Raw genomic sequence first — 27,891 nt, forward strand, 5'->3', positions numbered from 1 at the left:
ATGCCCGTTTTGATGAGACCTACTTTCCATATGATCAATCCACCACAGCCAACCCAATCACCACACTTGAGCTATCCACCTTTTTGGACACATCCCACATTACATCGCACACTCAACATAATACTTCCTCCTCAAAGCCTACCGATATACCTACTACCCCTCCCCAACATCCTACTACTACCCCCACACAACACTCACATACAACAATTCCTTTTTTCTTACCACCATTCGTCAACCCCGCCCCGGCCATATCGGCTCAACAACAAACTCACACTAATCCCCCTCCTTCACCTACCACCTCGAGCTCCTCATCCACGTCACCATCATCCTCGACCACCACTCCATCCAACACTCCTCCGAACTCGCCTACACACTCACCCACCAATACGTCCAACAACCCGATCCCTACACCCCCGCCACCCCCGCCACCAGTTCCCATACACCCCATGACCACTCGTGCTAAAGACGGGATATTCAAAATTCGTCACCGTGCCAACTTATCACACACCCGCACCATTCCATTACATCAAGCCTTATTTGCCACATCCGACCCTAAAACATACCAAACCGCTTCAAAAGATGTTAAATGGGTTCGAGCTATGCAAACTGAACTCGATGCCCTTCACCTAAATCAAACTTGGACGCTTGTGCCGCGTCCATCCGAGTGCAGTGTTATTGGTTCGAAATGGATCGATCGAACCAAATTTCATTCTAATGGCTCCATTGACCGCCACAAAGCACGTCTGGTGGCTCAAGGTTTTAGTCAAATTCCAGGACTTGACTACTCGCATACTTTCAGCCCAGTTGTTAAAGCCACTACTGTTCGTACTGTCCTAGCCTTAGCCGTTACACATCAATGGAAACTACACCAGTTAGATGTCAACAATGCCTTTTTACATGGCTATCTTAACGAATGTGTGTTTATGGAGCAACCTCCGGGCTTTGTCGATCCCCAGTTTCCCAATCACGTGTGCAGACTTAAAAAAGCCATCTATGGTTTGAAACAAGCCCCCAGGGCATGGTTCCATCGCCTAAGTACATTTCTTACAAACAACGGTTTCTTGTGTAGTCGTGCCGACCCATCATTATTCATCTTCAAAAAAGAGACTTGTGTCATCTACCTTCTTGTTTATGTTGATGATCTCATTCTAACCGGAAACCAACCCAATACTCTCACTTCCTTTATTGATAGCCTACACAAAGAATTTGCCATAAAAGATCTGGGAGAATTCAACTACTTCCTTGGACTGGAGGTTACCTACACACCAAATGTAATTTTTTTGAATCAATCTAAATACACTTTAGATATTTTAACTCGTGCAAAGATGTTGGATTCTAAACCAGCTCCAACACCTTTAAGCACAAATGTTTCTTTTGTCTCTACAGGTGAATTATTTTCAGATCCTACGCATTACCGTTCTCTTATTGGTGCTCTCCAGTACTTGACGATCACGAGGCCTGACATCTCGTATGCTGTAAATCAAGTTAGTCAATTTTTGCATGCTCCAATTGTGACGCACTATCAGGAAGTCATACGAATTCTTCGCTACATTAAAGGTACTCTTGCATTTGGTCTCCACTACAGCCGTCCCACTCATACATCTCTCCTTGGTTATTCTGACTGGGCTAGATGTTTAGAAACTCGTCGCTCCACCTATGGTTATTCTATCTTCTTAGGAGGTAATCTGATCTCTTGGAGCGCTAAAAAACAACCCACAATTGCTTGCTCAAGTTGTGAATCTGAATATAGAGCCATGGCCAATACTGTTGCAGAGATTGGTTGGATAACACATCTATTACAAGAACTTCATGCGTTACCTCCGGATCGTCCAACTATCTTATGTGACAATCAAAGTGCTCTTTTCCTTACACAAAACCCCATATCTCATAAACGAGCTAAACACATTGATCTTGACTATCACTTTTTGCGAGAACTTGTTTTGTCTGGGAAGTTGGCTACCAATTTTGTTCCAACCAAGCTTCAAGTGGCTGACATATTTACCAAGAGTCTTCCGGGTCCTCAGTTCATCAACTTTCGTCAAATGCTTTGCATTGGTCCGCCACCGTTTCGCTTGAGGGGGGATATTAGATGACACTTTTTATAATTATTGTACACATTTATATATTCTTCATTCTTTAAGGTTCTTATTGTAAATTATGTATCTATAAATTGTACTCATCTAGTATGTAATGATCATTCGATTTCCTCAGTTTAATACTAGGTTTTTTGTTAACCATAAGCAAAATCATTAGACTCTCAAACTGGCAGATTGCTTCTGTTCTGGTGGTTCAGTTGGGTTTGTTTTACTGGGGTTTATTAACACCCATAATTTTAAGCATGTCATATCGGTGCTGCTAAGTGCTACTCTAAAATGTTACTTATGCTTATTTTGGGGCAGGTTGGTGATAGAAGCAGTACCGTAAGTTCTTAACAGAGGCCAACCCGTTCAGTGAAGATGGTGTTCATCCTCAAAATCTGATACGAAGTTTTTGAGCTGTTTCCAATATGGTAGATATAATCATGCTTTCTGTATCTCATCTTACATACGAAAATGGGTGGTCGTTTCTAATCAAGGTTTTGGCTTGTAATGACAGGCAATTCAGAAGATTATGGAACTAGCTGTAAGCATAGAGGGAAAAAGTTTAGACGAGAAAAGAAGTTTATTAGCTAAATGTGCGTCTACAACGCTCTCATCGAAGCTGATAGGTGGAGAGAAGGGCTTCTTTGCAAAAATGGTTGTGGATGCCGTCATAGCAATTGGATAAATAAGATTATTCTATAACAATTGTTGCGATAGCTGGTCATGGTCTTGCATATGCATGCACTCAGAATCACAGGTATTTTATAAATACTTGCTTTTCTCATTACATCTAATCTCATGGATATGTAGATAACCAGAACTCATTATTTTTTACATTCATGACAATACATTCATGACAAAATGACACCAATTCTTGGAGACCCGGTTCCAACACTCAACAAAATGTTAAATGTTAAAAGAAGCTATTGGTATAACTTTGAACCTGATGACTGAATATTTGTTATATGATATTGTTTTAGCACATGGAATCGTGGACATAATGTGTTTCAATATCAGAGAAAAGAGTGCCGCTTTTGTAAAATAGAAGAGAGAAGATTATAACTTGAGAAGAACGAATTAGAAGGCAGTGAAATAGGTTTGTCATTCTCTGTCTTCTTTATTGCCCTAAGCCCACTTTTTTCTCTCCTGCGCCTGGCTCTGGGCGCTCACCTGATTCAACGCTTTTGCAAAAGAAAAGCCTAGATTCTAGCCTAGGCTACCACGAGATGCTATAGCCCTGCCTCTTACGCTTTTGACAACATAGGTAATAAGATTTATATATTGAAATAGCTTAATATGTAATGTACTATTTAACATATATCAATCTTCTTTCATTTCATTGAAATAATAAGATTAATACACATGTCAAATTTGTAATGTACTGTACTATTTAAGATTAATATATATTGAAATAGCTTAATTCGACAACATAGGTAATAAGATTAATATGTAATGTACTATTTAATATATATTGAAATAGCTTAATATGTAATGTAATGTACTATTTAATATATCTCTTTGTTTGCTGATGAATCATTTGATGTCGTAATGAAGAAAGGAACCATGGTATAGTGTAAGAAAGTTGCAAAAACTAAAAACGTAGATGCATGAGGATATTCTTTTTGGTTATAAATTGTTGTATGATTGCTAAAATGATTATTGCTTGATTCTTAACAAATAACAAGTCAAGTTTACAAAACATATTAGTTGAGCCTGTGTATTACACGGGTAACTAATCTAGTTAAAGATAAAAAAATACTCGATTTTATTGTGCAATTAAAAAAAAAAAAAAAAAAACAATGTCGTGTGAAAAAGTTATGAACGTTTAAAAAATATGAGAGAATATGCATGTATCTTGTACGTGGAGAAAGTATGTCCACAAGTAGGCTATTACAAAAATACTTTTACATCCATCTTTTTTCCTACACTTTCATATTGTTTGAAAGTGTAAGATGTCAAGATTTCTTCTTATTCTACTTAGCTAAAATCAACTTTTTTATTTAATCTTACCTCTATTTGAGTAAACTGGAAATAAAATGAAAACATCAAGGAGTAAAGTAAAATGACTATTTTTAAAGGAATTAAGCAAAACTGTTAAAATGACCAAACCAAGGAGCAAAGCAGAAGTTTACTCAAAACTATAAGTAACATATTTTAAAATAATTAGGAATTTATTTTTAGAAAACTCAAGCCTTCTTATATTTTTTATTTTTCAACTTTTAGTATAGATCAATTTATGTTTATTTTAAATATATAAATGTTGAAAAAAATGCTGAATCCGCTCTAAGCCTCGGCAAAGGCTTAAGAGGCTCATGAAGGGTCTTAAAATAAGGCTGAAACGGCTCTAAGCCTCTACAAAGGTTGAAACGACTCTAAGAGTGGTCTGACGGCGCTAAAACGGCTCTAAGGCTTTACAACCATTTTTTTTAACACGAGACGTAAGTTGATTGGTTCATTTTGAAGCCTCATTTTTAGCCGTTTCAACTGTTGAGAAGGCTCATGTAGACGCTCCAAAAGGCTAGTTTTGAAAGTTAGACCGGTTAAAGGCTTTGGTTATTTTAACTAAATAAATAAATCAGATAAAGTTGTGACTTATAATAGTGATAGGCTTTGGTATCAACGTCAAGGCGTTTCTTGAACGATGGGCAATGGGTTTGCTTTACTTGCACTCCAAAGTGCTACTATAATTAATATCAACAATTCTTTAGAAACTTTAGGTAAACCTTTTATACATTTTATTTTATCTTTTTATTGCTATAGAATTAATTACTTCTTTTGAACGCAAAATGCAATTTTATTAAACAAAAAAATCTCACGTAAAATGAGAGTTGAAAACACCTTACAATTTACATTGAAAACTTAATGCTCATTTCATTCTAATCAATTAAATTTCGCTCTATTTTGTATCTAAACAAACGAGCTCGTCTTAATCACCTTTAAGATTTTCACCGGAACTTTGTGAGTGTTGTTGAAGACACTGTGGTTATTAATAGTTATATAGTTTACGCCTTGTGTATGTATGTAAACTTTTGGGTCTATTTTCACACTAGGTCGGTGGATGAAATGAACAGAAGATTCGACAATCATGTCACCAAAGTGACGAAAAAGGAAGGCGTTACCTTCAAATAATAAGGGGCAAATTGGATTTAAATAATCCTAACTTTCTCAATTTGTCCGATAATAATCCCAACTCAGTTATTGGCCGACAATAATCCGAACTGATCCACTTTTGGCCGATAATAGTCCGCCGTTAAAAATAGCTTAACGGAGTTAAGTTTTTTTCCGAATTACAAACCGACGTTTTATGGATTTTGATCAGAACGAGGATACGGGTCGATTTATGTAAAACTTACCTCGAAACGATGCTTCAAACGGGTTGATTTTTGTTAATTGGAAATTTAAACACCCGATTTTAAGCACCGTTTTCGTCGTTTGTGGCAGTATTTCGAGGTAAATTTTACATCAATCAACTCGTATCCCCGTTTTAATCAAAAGCCCTAGAACAACGGTTTGTAATTCGGAAAAAAAAAACTTAACTCCGTAAAGCTATATTTAACGTAGACTATTATCGGCCAAAAGTGGACCAGTTCGGGTTATTATTGGCCAATAACTGAGTTGGGATTATTATCGGCCAAATTGAGAAGATTAGGATTATCTAAATCCAATTTGCCATAATAAGGCCATGTGTAATGGGCATTATAGGGGAGAGAGTTTAATAACGCCTCACACCACCCCCTGGGCAGAATGAGAGACATTTCTAGAATAATAACCATTAAAGAGAAAAAATGAAAAGTAATGAATGAAAGGGCATTAACCATTACACATTTTTAAGAGGCGTTATGATATTGATGTGGCGAAAAATACCCTTTAAGTGGCATTAACAATGTTGTAATCGTAATCATAGAATTGGCGTCATGTTCAAGTGGGATTGGGATTTAATGCTTTTGGTTGTGATTTAGCTTGCTTGTGGTAATTGGTAACAATTTACCTTTTTTAGTGTTGGTGTGCTTTTGAAATGATATAATTGCTTTCCTATATCATATGTAGGGTGGTTTGTCACTTCCCATTATTGCTTATTATGCTACTTATATTTCCCACTAACCCATGTCACATTATAAGCTTACGTACTATAGAAGGATAATTTCATTAAACAGTAACAAAACATATTACACATTGCATGAATATGAATAAAAAAGCATTTCTTATATAATGTAAATATCTAAATTTTATTATTAAAGTCACGCTAATTACATAACCAATTTTAAGTAGAAAACGAAAACTATATGGATAATTAATATTTTGGAACTAAAAACTGATTACAAAACTCTCATTGTGTATGTTGGACACTACATACAAAATAAACCAGGGTTCTTTTTCCAAGATCAAAAACTAATGTTATAAAAAAGTGTACTCTTATATTTATCATAAACCATTTTAGATATCAACTAATAAATATTTAATTGTTCTACTATTTGAAGGGGATGGGTGTCGACGCAATATCGATAAAAGGATGTTATGTGACACCTGATATTCTTAGGAAACACCGTCCACCCTACTCGGTATCCTCAATGTATAGGCAAAAGAAGTGTGGTTTAGTGGTTATGTTGGTGAATGGTGATGCCGCATGAAGGATGGATACAACTACACCCAACGTACAATAAAAAAGAAGTTAAAGAACGAAAGATATGTGAAAGATGATTATTTCCATTGTTTAAGAAAGACATATAAGAATGAAATGAGAAATTGATAGTGACACTTGTTGGTTCAGTTCTGTTTGTGCATGAAGGAAAACAAATAAATCATACCTGTCACAGCAGATAGTGCAGAGGAGAATCCTGTGAGAGAGTTCGACATGCCTGTCATCTTGATTTGGTTCCTCCTTAGGGTGCTGACTGATGATGGTGCTAAGAAACCGAAAAGGGATATCGGTTAGGAGAGGAGGTTTCGTGATGATGTTATGGCTTATGGGGTGTGAATTGTGAAACTGAGTAACCCTTAAACCTCCACATAACTCTCCTTATATAAGCACCCAGGAGGAAACCTAATTAGTTACTAAGGGTAATATGGTCCATCAACAATTACCAACTAATTAATAATAGGTTCTAATATATTTTGATCTCTATCATGTAAATGATTAAGATGGCTATAGATTAAATATTAAACATAATATATTTAATCTTACATTCTCCCACTTAGCCGAGTAATCATTTACTATGAGTATTAGATAAGCCTGATCAGGAGTTAACACTCATTTTAGCCTTAAACAAGTACTATAGCAGAGAAATACAGCCGTTGAATCATTATGCGACTCAGGACCCCCATTAATCATACTATAGCCTTAATTTAAAACCTAGTCGTTATGATCAAAATACGCGTAAGCCCTTTGTTTGATTTGTAACCTTTTATTTGTCTATATGCCATTATACCGGTTGAACATATTCTAATAGACATACAAAATCAAACTTGAGGAAATTTCATTAAACATAAAACATAAGCTAGTACAATATGCTCAAATAAGGTCTTTACATAATCCCATATTACGAACATGTTCTTCATAAACCTTAGGAGGGAGACCTTTAGTCATCGGATCCGCAAGCATATCCTTAGTACTAATATACTCGATACAAAGATTATTTTCCTCAACACGTTCACGTACAAATAGATATTTCGTATCGAGATATAAACCAGCTCCAGTCGAACTGTTACTGTTCGAGAAACTAACGGCAGCTGAATTATCACAGTAAAGCTTCAATGGTCTAGAAATGGAATTAACGATTTTGAGTCCAGTGACCAGATTTCTAATCAACATTCCATGACAGGTTGCGTTATAAACAACAATGTACTCTGCCATCATTGTGGAAGTTGTAGTCAACTGTTGCTTATGACTCTTCCAAGAGATAGGGCCGCCTGCTAACATAAAGATATAGCCCGAAGTGGATTTCTTGTCATCTTTGCATTTGGCAAAGTCAGAATCAGAATAGCCCACCACTTCTAAATGATCACTTCTTCTATAAGTCAGCTTATAGTCTTTCGTCCCTTGCAGATATCGAAGTACCTTCTTAGCTGCTTTCCAATGATCTAAGCCAGGATTAGTCTGATAACGGCCTAGCATTCCAGCAATATAAGCGATATCTGGACGAGTACAGACTTGAGCATACATCAAGCTCCCGACTACTGATGCGTAAGGTATCTGGCTCATTTGCTCCTTCTCAACCTCTGTTGTCGGACACTGAAACGAACCGAAAACATCTCCCTTAACTACTGGAGCGACGGAGGGTTTGCACTGTTGCATGTTATACCGTGTAAGGACACGATCTATGTAGGCCCTTTGGGACAATCCTAAGATCCCTTTGTTTCTATCTCGGTGAATTTCGATGCCAATGACGTAAGACGCATCTCCGAGATCCTTCATGTCGAAGTTATGCGAGAGTAACCGCTTCGACTCATGCAACATGTCTAAACTATTACTTGCCAATAGAATGTCGTCAACGTAAAGGACAAGTATAGTAAAGTTGCTCCCACTCATCTTGAGGTAGGTGCATTGATCCACTTGATTCTTCATAAAACCTTGCTTCTTCATGACTTCATCAAACTTGAGATACCACTGACGTGATGCTTGTTTTAACCCGTAAATGGATTTCTTCAGCTTACAGACTAGATGCTCCTGACCTTCAGGCTCAAAGCCTTCAGGTTGCTTCATGTAAACATCTTCGTCCAAGTCTCCGTTAAGGAAAGCGGTTTTAACGTCCATCTGATGCAGCTCTAAATCGAAATGAGCTACTAGGGCCATGACGATCCTTAATGAATCTTTACGAGAGACAGGTGAAAACGTCTCTTGATAATCAATTCCCTCTTTCTGAGTGTAGCCCTTTGCAACCAATCTCGCTTTGTAGCGTTCAACGTTCCCATTCGGATCCAGTTTTGTTTTGAACACCCATTTGCATCCTACGGGTTTGACTCCGTTGGGTAATTCTACCAAATCCCAAACGTCATTTTTCTTCATGGAATCAAGCTCATCAATCATTGCTTTATTCCATTCAGAAGACTGATCACTGCTAATGGCTTCATTGTAAGAGATAGGATCATTGAGCTTTCCGGGATCCATTTCAGTCAGGTAGGTAACATAATCATCCCAGTTAGGAGGCCTTCTTTGCCTGGATGACCTCCTGAGTGGATTATCGGGTTAGGAGGCCTTCTTTGCCTGGATGACCTCCTGAGTGGATTATCGGGTTCAGCGTTGTCTTGGTTTTGAGCGTTTGATGTGCCTTCGTCATGAGGTATAATGGGTTCTGATTGTAGAGGTAAATTTGGAGTTGGTGCAGTAGCTTCAGGAACAATAGTTGCATTGGGTACAAGAGGAGTAATCGGAGTAATGGTAAGCGACGAGTCTCTCCCCCCCGCGTCTTGTACTTCTTGCAATTCTTCGTAAGGGTTGGTACTGCTCCCACTGACCTTGAAATTCTCCAGGAACGCAGCACGCTTGGTTTCAACGATACGGGTGACATGGGAAGGACAATAGAAACGATAACCCTTAGAGTTCTCAGGATACCCGATAAAGAAACAGGTAACTGTCTTAGGGTCAAGTTTCCTTAGGAAAGGATTGTAAAGTTTTGCTTCAGCAATGCAGCCCCATACTTTCATATATTTAAGACTCGGTTTCCTTCCTGTCCAAAGTTCATAAGGAGTTTTAGGGACAGACTTAGAAGGAACTCTATTGAGTATATGAACAGCTGCTTTTAACGCTTCAGTCCAGAGGAATAATGGTAAGTTAGTGTTGGCTAACATACTGCGCACCATGTTCATAAGGGTACGGTTTCTTCTTTCAGCGACACCGTTCTGCTGAGGTGTACCAGGCATGGTGTATTGGTTCACAATCCCCTGGCCCTTACAAAACTCATAAAATGGACCAGGAGCTTGACCCACATCAGTATGTCTTCCATAATACTCACCGCCTCTATCTGATCTCACAACTTTAATCTGACGATCTAATTGCTTTTCAACTTCAGCCTTATAATCTTTAAAAGTTGTTAGAGATTCAGATTTCTCCTTAATAAGATACAAGTACATGTAACGAGAATAATCGTCAATAAAAGTGATAAATGAAGTATGTCCTGTTATGCCAGCGATTTGGTAGGGACCACTAATGTCAGTGTGAATGAGTTCTAATAAATTAGAACTCCTAGTGGCACCTTTCTTATTCGCTAATGTCATTTTACCTTTAAGACATTTGACACATGTTCCAAAGTCAGAGAAATCGAGAGGAGGTAAGACTTCATCCTTTACGAGACGATTTAATCGCTCTTTTGAAATGTGGCCTAAACGCTGATGCCACAACATGGATGAAGTCTCTAAGTCTCGTTTCTCTTCCATCTTTGTGAGTGATTCATTAATGTTATATGACAACAAAGATTTGGAAAAGCCATCATCTAGTTCTAATCTATAGAGACCTCCATCCAGAACACCAGTACCATAACGAACAGAATCATAATGGATAGAGAGTTGGCGATGACCATGGGAAACAATAAAACCGTCTATGTCTAACTTTGGTCCTGATACAAGGTTCCGAGTTACCTCAGGAACATATAAGGTATCATAAAGTTTAATACATAAACCAGTTTTCATAACTAATTGTAATGTTCCAATGGCCTTCACTTCTAATTCTCGATCATCCCCAACCTTAAGCGTTCTTTGGTTTCTTTCCAGCTTCCGGATTGAAAGGAATCCCTGAGTAGAATTGGTAACATGAACCATAGAACCAGAATCAAACCACCAAGAATTAGCAGGAACACTTAAATTATAGGACTCAAGTATCATAAAATAATCGTTACCTTTCTTAGCCAGCCACTCCTTAAAATCAGGGCATTCCTTCTGCATATGTCCTGTCTTTTTACAGAACTTGCAGCGGATACTGCCTAAGGAGTTCTTAGAGCTGGAAGGTGCACTTGCATTAGAGTTAGGATTAGACTTATGGACTTTAGAAGCATCCTTCCTCTGATAATTGTGCTTCCTTTTCTTAGGATTGGAGGTAGTGAAATTGGCAACATCAGTAGTGCGATCCATCCTCATGCGCTCCTCCTCCTGTACGCACATAGCGACCAGCTCACTCATCGTCCACTTTTCCTTCTGAGTGTTGTAGTTGATCTTGAATGCTTCAAAAGAAGAAGGAAGCGAAGTAATGATGAAATGAACAAGGAAACCATCACTGATTTCCATTTCCAGCCCCTTCAGCTTATTGGCCATGTCATTCATCATCATGATGTGCTCGCGAATGCCGCTCCTCCCATCATACTTAGTTGTCACCAGCTTGAGAATAAGAGTACTAGCGTGCGCCTTAGACGTCCCTTTGAACTGAGCCTCCACATGCTCCAAGTAGGTTTTAGCATCTTCAGAATCAGGAATAGCTCCCCTGATTGCATTGCTTATGGATTGCTTCATAAACATGAGAGACATGCGGTTACACCTAGTCCACTTTTCATGAGTTAACTGCTCAGCAGCAGTACTTTGAGTGGTAAGGTCCGCTGGCTTTTTCTCTCTTAGAGCATAATCGAAATCAAGCAATCCGAGAGTAAGCATGAGAGCATCCTTCCATGCAGCAAAGTTATCACCAGTCAAAGGTGGAATCCCGCAGTTGGGTGCTGATAGTGGAAATAAGATGAGCAAGTTATGATACTAAGGAAGAAAACTAATGTGATCTATGGGCACGTTAAACTAAGGCAGGCAAAATAATGACCATTTTACATAATGAAGCTGTGATAATGTCTATTACTAACATCAAAATAATAGACTTAACTAAAAAATTCTACTTAAACGAAAACAAAACAGCTTTGGCCAGAAGTGTAATCATTTAAGCATATGTGCAAAGTGGTTGTAACAAATCAGCTTTGGCCAGAAATTGAAACAATCACTTTAGTTATGCACTTGCTAAGTATGCCATCTATGAAAGAATTAAATCAGCTTTGGCCAGATATTAAAACATTCATGCTTATGATGCACACTTAGCATAGCTTTCGTAATACTTGAATGATAAGTAGATGTATCAAGTCAGCTTTGGCCAGAAATGATATATCAAAAGCTCATTCAAGTTAAGCTATTCTGGTTTTGTAAAACATTACATTATCTGATTCTGATTATTTAACTAAGTAAATTACAAAACCATTTATTTAATAGCAAACCACCCGTTAGCGCGATTGCGAGTCGCAACCACGATTTCGACTAATGACGTTATGGTTGCGAGTCGCAACTACGGTTTCGACTAGTCACGTTATGGTTGCGAGTCGCAACTACGGTTTCGACTAATCACGTTATGGTTGCGAGTCGCAACCTCATGGTTGCGAGTGATGACATTCTGGTTGCGAGTAGCAACCTCATGATTACGACTAATGACGTTATGGTTGCGAGTAGCAACCTCATGGTTGCGAGTCATGACGTTCTGGTTGCGAGTAGCAACCTCATGGTCTCGACTAATGACGTTATGGTTGCGAGTAGCAACCTCGTGGTCTCGAGTAGCAACCTCGTGGTTGCGAGTAGCAACCTCATGGTTGCGAGTAGCAACCTCATGGTTGCGAGTAGCAACCTCGTTAACAGCTGTAATTGTGATATCATAACCGAAAATTCGAAATCTAAGGGATTAAAAGATATCCTTTCCTGTTTAAGCTGATCTAATTTTGTTAACAGATTTCGAAATTATAATCTGCTTATCTTTTAACAGTTTTTGTAAAAAATTTAGAGGACAAAATTAGATCAAAATCAGGAAAAACACTTAATAATCCAAATCATATTCCAAAACATAACAGAATATTCGAATTTTCACATGAACATGATGAACCCTAATCATAAAAAATAAAATTCTGGAACCCAAAACCTGAATTTTTTAATAATTTTACTAAACAGATTTCGGCTAAAACATGATCCAGTTAATTCGGTGAACAAACAATTAATCCTTTCATCGAAAATCATGATTTCGAGTCGATTCTTATGACTCGAAACCGGCTGTCAAGTTCATATGGTTTCAAAAAATTCCGTTTTCCAAGTTTCAATCCCAGAATTATGGATACGAAAACAGAACTGACTAATCAACATATGCTCTGATACCACATGTTGGTTCAGTTCTGTTTGTGCATGAAGGAAAACAAATAAATCATACCTGTCACAGCAGATAGTGCAGAGGAGAATCCTGTGAGAGAGTTCGACATGCCTGTCATCTTGATTTGGTTCCTCCTTAGGGTGCTGACTGATGATGGTGCTAAGAAACCGAAAAGGGATATCGGTTAGGAGAGGAGGTTTCGTGATGATGTTATGGCTTATGGGGTGTGAATTGTGAAACTGAGTAACCCTTAAACCTCCACATAACTCTCCTTATATAAGCACCCAGGAGGAAACCTAATTAGTTACTAAGGGTAATATGGTCCATCAACAATTACCAACTAATTAATAATAGGTTCTAATATATTTTGATCTCTATCATGTAAATGATTAAGATGGCTATAGATTAAATATTAAACATAATATATTTAATCTTACAACACTAATATAACATCGAGAAAATTAACTATGTTAAAGTATGTTACGTACTACACCCGCCATAAAAAGGAATATGATATGTAATGAGATTTCTATTCTCACATAACTATTTCACATTCCTAGCTGTATATGGGCTGTATAAGTTTATACGATCCGTATAGAACGATGTTGCACAGAAATAAATACATTGAAATGTTTTTTTTACCTCTATACGGGTCATATAACATTATACGAGCCGTACATAATTGTATACGAGCAATATAATGTTATACGGCCTGAGGAGTTTTTTTATTTTGTGAGATTTTACGAGGTTTAGGGTTTTTAACATTTGTATACGGGCCGTATAATGTTATACGACCCGTATATAAATTTTTTTTAACCGAACAACCGTCTAATAAGTTTTAGTAATTATATAGATAGTGTTTGCCGTATTATTTAGATATATCGGATTATGTTACGAATTTGTAAAACGTCTATGTTACAATAGTATTTGCCGTATTATTTTTTATATATATCAGATAAGCAAAAAATGTGTATATGATAAACAATACCATAACAATTATTAAACAAACAAGATAAAATGTAAACATAAGAATAATATTTCCAATGTTTTATATCTAAAACAACAAAAGATAAATATTTACAGAGTTTCATATGTAAAACAACAAAACCAGAATAAAATAAGCAGCTACGGTGATGGTGGTGGTGCAGCGCCAGCTCGTGGAGGTAGAGGGGCGCCAGAAAGCATAGTAATAATGGCTTCCACCACCCACTGCGTGTCGACCCGTAGAGCAGCTACATCTGACTCGAGCCGAGCCAGTCTCTCATCCGCCCCCTGTGGAGGAGTAACACGTGTTCTCACGCTTCGTCACTCGTATGGGCGATCACCCCGTGCATCCTGCACATCCTGCTGCAATTTGTTGATTGCAGCATCAACTCCATCACCTCCCCCTCCTCCGTCACCACCACCCTCACCCTCACCTCCCTCGCCCACGTGGCTCGCTGCCTCCATCTCCATCTGAAGTGGCTGCCCCTCGTACCACTCGGTACGATCGTCGTCAAGCGACCAAAAAAGGTGGTCCACGTCCTGGTGGGCAATCCCCATCGAGCATGCTGTGTCCCTGCCTACCGGATCAACCTGACGTGTGATGGTCATATCCCTAGTCACCTGCGGGGACAAGAGGCGACTTCCGTGCCACGCCAGATGGGTGACGAAGCCGCCACAGCTGATGTGGCTTGACGTATGTGACACCTGTGTCACTTCAACCATCAAATAAATACCAAACCAATGAAATATTGTATTTCATACTTGGGATTTGTAAAAATATGTGTATCGTTTGCACATATCAATTCTTGTTCGATTTCAAGCTTTAAATCGCTTTCTGGAAGGTTATACGCGCACTGATGCGTAAATATAACCAGTTTAATGCAACAAACACTCCGGAACAGTGACATAGGCTTAACATACCTTAAATAACCTTTACATAACTTAGAAATAAGTTTTGGATGGTTTGGTGTGTTGAAATCAAGTTTGTTCGATCACAGGGACTAATTGTGTCAAACTGCGAAACTATACCGATTCGTATAGTAACGAACATTACGGAACTTGATCATAAGTTAAACATACCCTAAATCTCCTTTACATAGCTTAGAAATAGGCTTTGAGGGGTTTGGTATGCTAAAATAAACTTTATTGATCAATAGGGACTAAAAGCGTCAAAAAGTGCATAAGTTTGCATTTTCGCGCATATCTTACGTTCTGAATATATCCAGATATCCAAAAATTTATGTAAGCATTAAAATATTTTATTTTAGTGTTTGGCATGATAAAATTTCATTCGTCGCTTAATTTGGATCGTTTTTGCGTTCGTTACGACTTCCGTCGTAATTAAGCGAATAACGCGATCGTACGACCAAACGAACTGACATCCGAGATATTTTTGAGCATGTTGAGTTCCCTATACTTTAACTTCATTTTAGAGTCTTGAAATGAGGTTAACGGAGCTTAAACGTGCCAAAAATGCATCAAAACACATGATTCTGAAGTACAGGACCAAAACTGCAATTCTGGGAAAGTATGCTAGGCGGCCCGCGTAAGACTACCTTAACTCTTACGCTGCCCGCATGAGAGGCCCAGTATCAGCAAACAGATTTTCTGAAACAGCAGCTGGTTTTCAGGCTTTTGGGACATGGTTTTAATCAATCTAGGGGCCAAATTTGATGGTTTTTAAGTACCCCTTGTATTCAAATACTGTGTGCCCACTTGTACGGCCTAGATTGAAGCTCGTTTCCTGATAAACGATCCTAACGGCTCTAGATTTCCTATAAATAACCACCCCCCATTTCACTCCTAAAGCACAATTGATCTGATTTTGGCCCTCTAAGTTGGAGTGAACACTTCATACCTGAGGGTAAATCGGATCATAGCTCGCGGGGACCTTTTGTAAGTATTCTTTCGTTCTTTTTATTCGTTTTTATCGTAAAAGTCAGACTGCTTTGACTTTCTGCATTGACCAGTTTATGGTCAATTCGAAATTCGTTTGAACTTCATAACGTGAGCGTAATCATGATGGTTATAGTCCCTAGTGACTATACCTACTGATTATCACGTTATCTAGGTGTAGTGATGTAACACCTCGAATTTTTGTGTCCAATGATGTGTTAACACGTGTCATTTGTTTACACGTGGCATCTATAATAAATAAAGGACTAATTTTGACAAACCTTGAAAGTATATAAATTCGAGGGTTATAAATGTCAACAAGGGTAAATATACTGTATAGTATCCCTAAATAATGCTTAAACCTTCAAACGAATAAATTATAGATCGTACAAAAACAAAACGCGGAAGAAAGTGAGAGATTACAAACTACAGGGGTTAACTGTGTCAACATGTTTAATAATACCTCTGAGTGACCCTTTAACGTTCCAAAGACTTTGTAACGGTATTATACCCTCACTAAAATAATATATACGAATTTCGCGAAGTTTCGATATGAAACGAGAAAGTTACGATCGAATTCGTAGAAGAAGGGTTAAAAGCGTCAATAGTGAAAGTTAAGGCTTTCAGAATAATTAAATAAATAAACCGGGGACTTTATAATGCGGGTAAATAACACGAGGCCCCTATCGGTAAATAACCGAGGGCCAAACCGCAAAGTTACCCCTTCAAAACCGAAAGGTCAGGCGAATCATTACGAAAGATTTCGTTATTAATGGCCAGATTCTGTAATCATTACAAAAAGATTTAAAAATCCTGAAATCTTAACCTTAGGCGGCCCGCGTGAAGGTTAAGGATTAGTTGAGGCGGGCCGCGAGCCTCCTTTGTTTCGCGTCTGTTATTTGATCTTTAGGCGACCCGCATTAAAATGCATGGGAACTCCCATGCGGGCCGCGTAAAGTGCCCAGATGCAGAATGGTTGTAACTACTTGGCTTTTGGAGCTTTTGAAGGATCAAACAACCAATTAATTGAGCATGGGTGCCCCCTACACGACCCATACCACTTAGGGACACCTGCCCATGATCCATGATCAATTGTAGCTTGTTGTGTAATGATCTTGAAGGCTCTTAAGCACTATAAATAAGCTACATTGGCTCATATCATTCACAACATCAAAACACACAACTACTGATCATTCTAAGTGCTCCCAAGCATTCTCTTCTGCTCCTTATTCAAGTTCTAACTTCTGTAAGTTACTTTGATCATCCATTGTTCAGTTTATGCTTAGTTTTTAGCTAAAAACCAAACCGTCGTAACTACGGTTTGACTTTACAATAAATCAGTAATGGTTCAGTCGTATGACGAATCAAAAATGGTTATGAGTTGGTATTTATGTGGGTAATAAACCTCTAAAATGGTTCCCCCTGATCACCACCCTAACTATGTCAAATGTCGAGTCAAACGTGCGGTTAAAAAGTCAACAGAAAGCTATTTTAGCGATTTATGCATAATCTGTAATATATATGTTATGGAACCTGTTTTGATAATCATAAAACATGACAATAAGTATATAAACATGTTTGCGCTCGTTTGAATCGATCATTTACTATATAGAACCGGTTCGGAGCCGAATGTCGCAAAAGTTTGACTTTTGCTTTGACTTCAGTTCTGACCCGTTTTAGTGAGGTATAAATATACCTTAGGACTCACTTAGGACCAGGTCGCATGTTGGTATACGCCTCTGTGGTCGGTTCATGAGTTATCCGAGTCTTTTGCGCAATTCCGTCATTCGCCTAAAAGTTGACCGTAACGGCCTTTTAAAATTAAAACGAGTATTTCGGACACGTGAACGGACCAAAACCTTGCTTGTTAAATTATAAGCATGTCCTTAAAGTTTCACGTCAATCCGAGGTCTAGAATGAGAGTTATGCTAAAAGGCGCACTTTTAAGAAAATTTTGTAATAAACGGCGCAATTAGCATAACGCCCATCTAACCCAAGTTTTCGTCACCAAAACTTTTACCCACTGTGGTAAAATAATATTTTGGGAATTTTAAAGATTTTTAATAATTTTTACCTTGCTCATAACCTGCGGTTATGGCTACGGTTCGGTTAATACCGAATATGCCCTTTTTGGCCAAAACGGGAGTTCTACAAGGTCTTTTGACCCGATTCCAGTTGCTACTGATTTTAAATAATAAATAAAGTATTTTAAGCTTTATAAGCTGTTCGGGAAACTTAGATTTCCTGTAGAACTCGAAAAGCCTTTTAAAAAGTCTTTAAAATGACCGAAAAGCCCCCACGGGGCATAATATTAAGTTAAACTCGTTACGGGCATTACGGAAGGTATCCTACTGATACCAAAATACTTTTAAGGCATATTGACTTAGGAAATAAGCGTACGGCTCTCATAGTTAACCGTTTTGCCTATTTGCGCACACGGTACGGCTCATGGAACTAGTTTCCGTGCAATAGCCGATATGGGTCAAATTATATTATTTGAACCCCAAAATCCAGAGTATGAACCATAAACCCATATAAAACGAGTCGCTGAACTTGTTGGGTCCAAATCATACTCCATTCTCGGTTTTCGCCTTTCCGTGCGAATTAACCATATCTATATATCGGAATCAACCGGTTTAAGCTACGGCTAATACAAGGACCGTTAGGATTCTAAGAGGTTAATTAAAACCTTCGTTCCAGATTAGGAGCCCTAGTAAAAGCTATCGGTGACTTGATCTAAATTAAGGATTAATACTTGCAAAGGTAAATACTTTAACTTATTTCCCCTATATGGGCTTGGGTTACGGTATATTAATACCGCTTGATTGAGCATTATATAATTCCATCGCTTAGGTGGTTAATTGATTAAATATGATCGGCTCATTTAAACAGTTTTGTTGCTTATAAGCCTTTGGGGGGTTTAATGACCGTTGTCCCGGATATCCTTGGCATCATTTTACGAAATGGCCACGACCATCGACATCCCGGTGTAGGCGTACACCCGGTATAAAGTGTCGACATTAAAACTAAAAGACGTAGCCGTTGGTTTTTGTACTACGGTTTTACGCAAACGTGGTGTGTCTATAAATCTTTAACCCGACACGACCCGGGCTACTGAACGCATAAAAGAACATGTAAAACGTTCACAAGATCATTATGAATTTTCCCAAGTTATAAAAGAGTTTGTGCCTTGTGCATTCAAATCAATTTTAATAAACATTTTCAAATGTGTCAGTTGAATGTATTTACCAGTGTAAACTGACGTATTTTCCCCAAAAAGATTAAGTGCAGGTACCTAAACGTAATTGGCTGGTATTAGCTCCCTAGCGTCGGGATAAGCCTCGCAAGCTTGATTGCAGTATCTAATGGAACAATACTTTACTTTTATTTACGATCCACTGTGGATATATCCAACCCCTGTAATACATTTTGATATTACAATCAGAGGTTGAAATTTATATATTTATCTTATGCTTCCGCTGTGCATTATATAATTGTGTGGTTTGACTATATTGTTGCCAACATCGTCACGGAAATCCCCCACCGGGCCCACCGGTGAGACACGTGGAAATCGGGGTGTGACAGGTTGGTATCAGAGCCAACATTGAGTGAATTAAACACTATCCTAATGTGTTTAATCTCAGTGACACAATTGCACATACTTGAGTCTAGACAAGAACTTAGGACAAATTCGGATTACTACTCCATTTTTGTCTTTATTTTCGATTTGATTTTTAATAAGTTTTGGAGCAGGAAAATGCCACCTGTTATATTCCGAGGAAGAGGAAGGGGACGTAGAGGCCGAGGAGAAATCGTGACACATCACGATCAAGAAGCTGGACCATCTGGTACAAGACATCCTTCGATGACAAGGAGCGAAGAGCCACAACGACGAAGAGATCTTTACGAACCCGCGAGGCATTCCACTTCGCACAGCTCGACGCCATCCTACCGGCACTCCTTTGGGCCAGATTCAGAAAATAATCCCAACAACCCACAACCTTCCTTCATACCTCTACAACGTTCGGTTTCGCACCGGAATTATGACGACCCTAGTCCATACTACGTAGCTCAGTTTAATCCGACTGACTACATACAGGAACCTTCAGGTTTTGTTCCACTAGGGCCACAAGACCATTTTTCTGAAGATCCCATGGAGGAAGATGAGGATCCAACTGAACCAGCTCGTGGTACGCCCACGCATCCGATAGAAGTATCTGATGGATCTTCATATCATGGTCCGCAGTATCAAGGCCCAGACAGCTTTATGGCCTTGTTTGACCGACATGAGTGGTACAACACACCATCTCATCAGACATCGCAACCGAGACATCACAGGATCCCTCTGAGGATTCACGCTTTGAGGCAATTACGCCACCACCTCCGCCACCGGCACAACCAGTTATACCTGATCCGCCGAGGCGTAGGAGGACAAATGCTCGTATGTCTACACGAGGAGGAGGAGGTATCCACTTCAGCACTCCTCGACATTCGAGTAGTAGCCACTATCCGCCGCTACAAGAAGAAGGACCTTCAAGTCCTATACAAGAAGCGAACTCCGCACCTACTGCACGAAATTCGCCACCATTTGGGTATGACCAACCCATACCTGCTTATACGGGTCCAACGGCTTACAATCCGTTCGAACCGTCACAAGCACAATACAACTACGGCTATGAGCGCGACCTATATGTGGTGTCGGCTAGATATAATGCGCGCTACCCCGACGGAGCACATGGAAACATGGGACCACCGGACTACTCAGCTCATGGGTATCCAATACCTCCCAGACCTCCAGTTCCGCATCAAGCGCCACAACCACGATTTTCTCCTCCTGAACAGGAAGAAATACTCCATCGACTAGATCGTGTGGAGAGAGAGTTCGAAGAAGAGAAGAAAAGCCACCGAGGATTTCTCAAAGGCTTGGCGAACCTACTAAAGGGCAAAAAGAAGAAACGTGACCACTAGCCCTTAATAGTAGTACGAATGTAATTCCTACTTTAAAATAAGTCCCTGTGTGGACAACTTATCGTATTTCAGTCCCTACGTGGACTTATCTTTAGTCCTTGCATGGACACCTATCTTATATTAGTCACTGCGTGGACTTGTCACTTATTTTAAAACCTCTCTGGAGGTATGTACTATTTGAAAGACCCGTTTAGGGCAATATGTAACTGTATTTGAGATTTTGGAATGTATGTTATGAGTTTTGTTTTAATATATATAAAAATAAATCAAAAACATTCCTTTTATATTGATCTGCCTAAATAAAGAATCTTAAAAGGTGAAACCTAGCTTGGGGTCTTTTAAGATCTAGTCAAGATGGTACGACCGAACTGAAAAGATTCTGATTCCCTGTTAACCTCTGTACGCATGTTAACATTCATGGCAGATGTGATTCGTTATAATCACGCAAGTCATTCTTATACAATAATCCTTTAAGGATTTCAAAACCCAACTAAATGATTTATAAATCGCGGGTTAAATCACCAATGAAGGTGATCAATAATATTAAGACATCCAATTGTGATGCAATGCCTACGGGCCAGTATTATAAAGACATCCATTAGTGATGCAGTGCCTACGGGCCAGAACTATTAAAACATCCATTAGTGATGCAGTGCCTACGGGCCAGAACTATTAAAACATCCATTAGTGATGCAGTGCCTACGGGCCAGAACTATTAAAACATCCATTAGTGATGTAGTGCCTACGGACCAGTATTATTAAAACATCCATTAGTGATGTAGTGCCTACGGGCCAATATTATTAAAACATCCATTAGTGATGTAGTGCCTACGGGCCAACCACATTAAGACATCCATTAGAGGTGTAGTGCCTATGGGCCATAATAATTGTCTTATAAAGACAAAAGGCAGTGGTAGTCTATGACTCTCTGTCAGAAGGAGATAAAAGAACTACGGTTCAATTCTCTATGCCTTTGATTCTCTGAAATCTCGGCTAACATTATAAAACATCATCATGATTAGGCTTTATGCCGCCAATACTAATTATATAGTTAAAATAGGATATATTCAGATCCTAATATGTAATGAACTAATAAGTTAACCAAATATGGTCTCTGTACCATGGTTGACAAATTGTCATAAAAGACAATCATATAATAATCTCCTAAATTAAAATTTTGTTATCTTCTGTAACAGATTCAAGTTACAATGGCGGATCCCAATGGAGAGAACAGCCACACGAACGAAGATGACTCTGACAATGCGTCAGTACATTTGACAGGCGCACAACTAAAGGCTCTGATCAACAACGCTGTCCAGGCAGCTATTGATCGTCAACATACTGAGTCTCAAGGCAGAACTGTGTCAAAACCACCCTCTAAACCAAAGACACACTCCAAACCACCCTCTGAACCCAAGAAAGATGACGACAAACATTCGTCTACTGAGCACAGCGTTCATCGCGATAGAGAATATACTGATGCGTCAAGTGCTAAGGGTTGCACCTACAAATACTTTGTATCATGTAAGCCCCGTGAATTTACAGGGGAGAAAGGTGCGGTTGATTGTATCACCTGGCTGGACGAGATGGACACGATTGTGGACATCAGCGGGTGCGCTGAGAGGGACGTGGTTAAGTTTGTGTCCCAGTCATTCAAGGGCGAGGCCCTGGCGTGGTGGAGAGCTCTGGTGCAGGCTTCAGGTAAGTCTGCCTTGTACAAAATGTCATGGGGGGAGTTTATTACCCTCATAAAAGAAAACTACTGCCCTCAGCACGAGGTTGAGAAGATTGAGGCAGATTTTGTCTCACTAGTGATGACAAACCTGGATTGTCAAGCTTATCTGACAAGCTTTAACACTATGTCACGCCTGGTGCCATATCTTGTGACACCAGAACCTAGAAGGATTGCCCGATTCATTGGGGGCTTAGAGCCGGCGATCAAGGCCAGCGTAAAGGCCTCTAGGCCAACGACCTTCAGGTCAGTTACTGACCTCTCCTTGTCTCTTACACTTGATGCTGTCCGTCTAAGGGCACAAAGGAGCAAGGAGGCTGAAAAGCGAAAGCGTGAGGATGATACCTCACGAAAGTCTGGGAAAAAGCACCGTGGAAACGGTGAGGGCAAGAGAGGGTCGGAGGCAAAGAAGGAGGGGCAAGCTGATGGAAGACCTCACTGCAAGGTCTGCAAGAAACCTCACTCCGGGAAGTGTAGGTTTGCGTCTGGTTCACAGTCGCAACAAAGGACTCCACCCTGTGGGCTATGCAAGTCCAAGGATCATAAGACAGTGGAGTGCAAAAAGATAAAGGATGCAACCTGCTTTAATTGTAATGAAAAGGGGCACATAAAGAGTAATTGCCCGAAGTATGCCAAGAAGGCGGAAGAAACGAAGAAATCAAATGCGAGAGTTTTTCGCTTGGATGCAAAGGAAGCGGTCAAGGACGACAATGTGCTTACAGGTACTTTTCTCGTAAATAATATATTTGCAAGAGTACTATTCGATTCTGGCGCCGACAAGTCCTTTGTAGACCAGAAATTTTGCCAACTACTAAATATGCCAATCAAAACCCTTGACGTGAAATACGAAGTAGAGTTAGCAGACGGAACGATAGAAACCGTCTCTACTGTTTTAGAAGGATGTGAAATATCCATTAGGAACCATTCTTTTCCTTTATCTCTACTTCCTTTCAAACTTGCGGGTTTTGACATCGTGCTAGGCATGGACTGGTTATTCCATAACCAGGCCCAAATCATCTGCGGCAAAAGGCAGATAGTTTTAAAGACTCCGAGTGGTGAATCTCTTACCATTCGAGGGGATACGCATTACGGATTGCCCGAAGACGTATCTATGCTGAAAGCTTCAAGGTGTTTGAACAGAGGCTGTGTAATTTACATGGCTCAGGTGATAATTGAAGAACCAAAGCCGAAGATCGAGGATCTTCCTGTCATTTCTGAATACCCCGAGGTTTTTCCTGAAGAACTACCTGGTTTGCCACCAGATAGACAAGTGGAGTTCAGAATTGACATCATTCCTGGAGCAGCTCCGATAGCAAGAGCACCTTACAGATTAGCTCCAACGGAAATGAAAGAACTGAGGACCCAGTTGGATGAATTACTGGCGAAAGGTTTTATCAAACCTAGTTCATCTCCCTGGGGAGCTCCTGTCCTATTTGTAAAGAAGAAGGACGGATCAATGCGGTTGTGCATCGACTATAGAGAGCTGAATAAAGTTACCATAAAGAATAGATATCCGTTACCAAGGATCGATGATCTATTCGATCAGCTGCAAGGAGCGAGTTACTTCTCCAAGATCGACTTAAGGTCGGGCTATCATCAACTAAGGGTCAGAGATGAAGATGTACACAAGACTGCATTTAGGACTCGCTATGGTCATTACGAGTTCCTAGTGATGCCTTTTGGGCTCACAAATGCACCGGCTGCGTTCATGGATCTCATGAATCGCGTTTGCAAGCCATACTTGGACAAATTCGTCATAGTCTTCATCGACGATATCCTTATCTATTCCAAGAATCAAGCTGACCACGAGAAGCATCTCCGTTGCATTCTCGAATTTCTACAGCGTGAGAAACTCTACGCCAAATTCTCGAAATGTGAATTCTGGCTACGAGAGGTTCAATTTTTAGGACACGTTGTGAGTGAGCGTGGTATCCAAGTGGATCCCGCTAAGGTAGAGGCAGTCATGAACTGGCAAGAACCAAAGACGCCTACCGAAATTCGTAGTTTCCTGGGGTTAGCAGGATACTACCGAAGATTTATTGAAAATTTTTCAAGGATTGCTGCGCCTTTGACTTCTTTGACCAAGAAGAAAGAAAAGTACATTTGGGGCCCAAAGCAGCAAGAGTCCTTTGAAATACTGAAGCAGAAGCTGAGCAACGCACCTGTGTTAACCTTACCTGAGGGTACAGATGAATTCGTAGTTTACTGCGATGCATCACACACGGGCATGGGGTGTGTGCTTATGCAAAAGGGCAAGGTGATTGCCTATGCTTCAAGGCAATTAAAGGTGCATGAAAAGAATTACACCACCCATGATTTGGAGTTGGGTGCCGTTGTATTTGCACTTAAGTTGTGGAGGCACTACCTTTATGGCATTAAATTTGTGATTTATTCTGATCACAAAAGCCTCCAGCACCTGTTCAACCAGAAAGAGTTGAACATGAGACAGCGCCATTGGATGGAAACCCTGAATGATTATGACTGCGAAATCAGGTACCATCCCGGCAAGGCGAATGTAGTCGCCGATGCCTTGAGCAGGAAGGAAAGGGTAAAACCCATTCGAATCAATGCCAAGAGCATTGAAGTTAAAAATAATTTGATGGAAAGGATATTAGCTGCGCAGCGTGAGGCTGTATTGGAAGCTAATTATCCAAATGAAAAACTGGGAGTAACTGAGGAGCAGTTGACTCTTAGCAAGGATGGAATCCTAAGACTGAATGGACGTATATGGGTTCCAGTTTACGGAGGACTACGTGATGTTGTTCTCCAGGAAGCCCATAGTTCCAAATACTCAGTCCATCCTGGTGCTGATAAGATGTACCAAGACTTAAAGGCAAATTATTGGTGGATAGGCTTGAAAAAGTCTGTAGCCGCCCATGTAGCAAAGTGCTTGACTTGTGCTCAAGTCAAAGCCGAGCACCAAAAGCCGTCTGGCTTGCTACAACAGCCTGAACTTCCCGAGTGGAAGTGGGAATGCGTAACTATGGACTTCATAACCAAGTTACCCAAAACCAGGAAAGGAAACGATACAATATGGGTCATAGTTGATAGGCTGACTAAATCAGCTCATTTTCTACCCATTAAGGAGACGTATAGCTCCGATATGTTAGCCCAACTATATGTTGATAAGATTGTAGCCTTACACGGCATACCTGTGTCTATTATCTCCGACAGGGATACTAGATACACATCTCACTTCTGGAAAAGTTTCCAGCAATCTTTGGGCACGCGTTTAAATTTTAGTACGGCTTACCATCCACAGACGGACGGTCAAAGTGAGCGTACTATCCAAACGCTAGAAGACATGCTTCGTGCATGTGCGATCGATTTAGGTGGTAACTGGGATAAAAACCTACCCCTGATCGAATTCTCCTACAATAATAGCTACCACACCAGCATAAAGGCTGCGCCTTTTGAGGCATTATATGGTAGGAAATGTAGATCGCCTGTTTGTTGGGCGGAAGTAGGAGAGGTCCAATTATCGGGACCAGAGATTGTTTTCCAGACAACGGACAAGATTGTCCAGATCCGGGAACGTCTCAAGGCTGCCCGCGATAGGCAGAAAAGCTACGCTGATCCAAAGCGTAAGGATTTTCACTTCGAAGTAGGTGAAAAGGTATTACTTAAGGTGTCACCCTGGAAGGGGGTGATGCGTTTCGGCAAGAAGGGCAAGCTGAGTCCGAGATACATAGGGCCTTTTGAGGTCATTGAACGAGTCGGATCAGTTGCCTATAAACTGAACTTGCCTGAAGAGCTCAATGGAATTCACAATGTGTTGCCTATAAACTGAACTTGCCTGACGAGTCGTTGGTGATTCCACACACAGATGTGCATATAGATGAGAGCTTAAAGTTTATAGAAAAACCCTTGTCGATTGAAGATCGACAGGTGAAGAAGCTTCGCAGAAAGCACGTACCGATTGTAAAAGTCAAATGGGATGCTCGTAGAGGTCCTGAATATACGTGGGAAGTCGAAGCTACAATGAAAGAAAAATACCCCTATTTATTTGAGTAAATCTCGGGTCGAGATTTATTTTAAGGGGGTGAGGATGTAACACCTCGAATTTTTGTGTCCAATGATGTGTTAACACGTGTCATTTGTTTACACGTGGCATCTATAATAAATAAAGGACTAATTTTGACAAACCTTGAAAGTATATAAATTCGAGGGTTATAAATGTCAACAAGGGTAAATATACTGTATAGTATCCCTAAATAATGCTTAAACCTTCAAACGAATAAATTATAGATCGTACAAAAACAAAACGCGGAAGAAAGTGAGAGATTACAAACTACAGGGGTTAACTGTGTCAACATGTTTAATAATACCTCTGAGTGACCCTTTAACGTTCCAAAGACTTTGTAACGGTATTATACCCTCACTAAAATAATATATACGAATTTCGCGAAGTTTCGATATGAAACGAGAAAGTTACGATCGAATTCGTAGAAGAAGGGTTAAAAGCGTCAATAGTGAAAGTTAAGGCTTTCAGAATAATTAAATAAATAAACCGGGGACTTTATAATGCGGGTAAATAACACGAGGCCCCTATCGGTAAATAACCGAGGGCCAAACCGCAAAGTTACCCCTTCAAAACCGAAAGGTCAGGCGAATCATTACGAAAGATTTCGTTATTAATGGCCAGATTCTGTAATCATTACAAAAAGATTTAAAAATCCTGAAATCTTAACCTTAGGCGGCCCGCGTGAAGGTTAAGGATTAGTTGAGGCGGGCCGCGAGCCTCCTTTGTTTCGCGTCTGTTATTTGATCTTTAGGCGACCCGCATTAAAATGCATGGGAACTCCCATGCGGGCCGCGTAAAGTGCCCAGATGCAGAATGGTTGTAACTACTTGGCTTTTGGAGCTTTTGAACGATCAAACAACCAATTAATTGAGCATGGGTGCCCCCTACACGACCCATACCACTTAGGGACACCTGCCCATGATCCATGATCAATTGTAGCTTGTTGTGTAATGATCTTGAAGGCTCTTAAGCACTATAAATAAGCTACATTGGCTCATATCATTCACAACATCAAAACACACAACTACTGATCATTCTAAGTGCTCCCAAGCATTCTCTTCTGCTCCTTATTCAAGTTCTAACTTCTGTAAGTTACTTTGATCATCCATTGTTCAGTTTATGC

Source organism: Helianthus annuus, chromosome 7 (genome assembly GCF_002127325.2).
Source record: "Helianthus annuus cultivar XRQ/B chromosome 7, HanXRQr2.0-SUNRISE, whole genome shotgun sequence".
Lineage (NCBI taxonomy): Eukaryota > Viridiplantae > Streptophyta > Magnoliopsida > Asterales > Asteraceae > Helianthus > Helianthus annuus.